Raw genomic sequence first — 2,627 nt, forward strand, 5'->3', positions numbered from 1 at the left:
CATTCTTAACTGAAAAAAATCTGTTGTTAACTTGTGACAAGTTTTATTGAATTTCTTATTAATATAGGAAAGACAGTATTTAGTCCATAGAAGATAGAGCACTTACAAGTTAGTTACCTCATATTCACATAAAAGCCATTTTTTGTTTAATTCTGGAGAATTGACTTTAAATTTAAAAAAATTTTAAATTCTATTGCAAAATTTTAAAAATTAATTGTATTATAAACTTAAAATTTTTTTAAATTTTGTTATAAAATTATTAAATTTTTACTAAAAATTTAAAAATTTAGAATTCCCCGGTAATTTTTGCTTCAGAATTATTATAATTATACATTACCTCTGATGAAAGCTAGTCTAAAATAGTGAAATAACAAGCGTCCAGAGAATGACCACATCCATAGCCATGACCTTTGCACACTGGTGACAGTTACTCAGTTTATTAATGATGACTTCCCAAACTCTATAAGAACTGTAGCAACAGTCCTTTAAAATTGTCAAAATATTATAGCTGTAGTGAACCAACTTGCTTCCTTAATTTCTTTTTCACATAATTCATGACTGCCATATAGAAATGTGCTGATTTTGTATGTTACTATCAGGCCTCACAACTGTGCTTGATTTATGTATTCCAGCAGCTCTGGGTGGAATTAGGAGGAAAGGAGTTGCCTCTGACCATACGATCATTTCATATTCCCACAGTGGCAAGTTAATTTCCAATTTGTATATGCTTTTCTTTCTTTTGACCTTACTATGTTTGATAAATACAGAGATGTTGGGGTATATTAATTAATCATCAGGCACTTGAGAATTATCTAGAAAAGCAACATTTAACATAAATGCAGCAAAAAAGTATATAAATACCATTTCAGAATAAAAAATTACTTCATGATAGGCCAAAGGTTTTTATAGTTTGGAGCATTCCTCTGAAATTAAAATGTACTCCAAATTAAATTTAAAACCACTTGGTTGTATATCTACTTAAAGTTTAAATATTATTCTTGACCTTAACCTATTTTTTAAGCCTTAAGAATTCAGGCACTGTTTCATTTACTACTTTATGGAGACTCAGCTTTAGTCAAGCTCGTGAGCTAAGCAGTATTGCTATTCTAATACATCAATGAAGGAAGCATTTTTCAATAGAACTGGGGACTTTATTGTTATATAATTACTATTTAAATGATGATATAAAATTGAATAGTCAAAAGCAAATCATGAGTCTAAAATTTGCTAAAATCAAAATATAATAGCATTTTCCAAGTGTATGTCCTAGATTTTATTTTACAATATAAAATGAATTTTAAGTTGCATAGGTTACATAAAAACTAGCTGTAAATTCAACTATAAAGTTAGATGGCCTTTAGAAAATGCTTTGAAACAAATATTTCATGATTCAAAGCAAGGATTGCCATGAGATAATAATGCTTATAATTCAGTGTATGTTGTATATTCTGTAATGCATCATATGTGTATATCTGCTGCTTTTGAAAATAGAACAGACTTTATAGGAAGATTGGGGTAGGGTACAGACAGAAGCAGTGGTTTGGTGGGGGGGGGTCTGTTTTCATGGGATATAGGGTTGAGGGAGACAATGCAGGAAGAGATGGATGGAATTTGGGGACATTTGGGGGGTTGTACAGAAACTGCAGTGGAAACTTCCTGTAATGTATGAGGGTGATCTTAATGAGGACTTCTATTAATAGGGGATATGGAGTCTCAACTGGCTATTGTTTGTCTCTAGGCGAGGCTTCCAATGGTGTGACTAGCTTTCATTAACTGTTGTCCAAAGGGGGTTCTATGGAACTTTCCAAACAACCCAGACTGTTGTGAAGATGAAGGGTTGCTCTCCACAAACCAACAGTTGTGGCCCCATTGCTAAGGACAACACCCTCACTGAACATGGAGAAGTCAAGTTGGTGCCTACAGGGAATTTTCACACCTGCAGTTTAGTCTTTTTTGTTCAGAAGGTACTCTAAAGGCAACCGAAAGAAAAATATGGACACCAACCCAGCCATAAAACCCTTGACCTACAGTCTGATCTGCTTATAGAGTATGCTAGGGCACAGAACTTGTGAGAGTAGCCAAACAGTATCTGATCTGAGTTAAGGATCACTTCAGAAGAAGGAACCCATACCCTACGGGACTTGGAGTCCTAGGGTAAAACCAAACACTTATGTCTATATCTATATCTATGTCTATATCTGTATCATCTATATCTATAACTATCTCTATATCTATGTAGATAGATAGATCAAGGACAGATAGTTAAATATAGATATTCCTAATGATATTTTCTATACTTATAGATGAGTTCTTTACCCTGTCAGCATCAGAGAGGTTTCTTCTGGCAGCAAATGGGAACAGATGCAGACACCCACATCCAGACATCAACCAAAAAGAGATGAGAGAGGAGAGACAGAGACAGAGAGGATAAATTAGGGTCTCCATCAAATCCCTCCCCTCAGGTCTCAGGGAATCTGGCGGAAGTGGAGGAGGTAAGATTTTTAAGAGTAAGAGGGAATGGAGGACACAAGGGAAATCAAGGCTCTACGAATCAACTAAACAAGGGGCATATGAATGCAGAGAGACTGAAGCAGCAGGCACAGGGCCTACATGGGTCTGTACCAGGA

Source organism: Mesocricetus auratus, unplaced genomic scaffold, assembly GCF_017639785.1.
Source record: "Mesocricetus auratus isolate SY011 unplaced genomic scaffold, BCM_Maur_2.0 Super-Scaffold_6730, whole genome shotgun sequence".
NCBI lineage: Eukaryota > Metazoa > Chordata > Mammalia > Rodentia > Cricetidae > Mesocricetus > Mesocricetus auratus.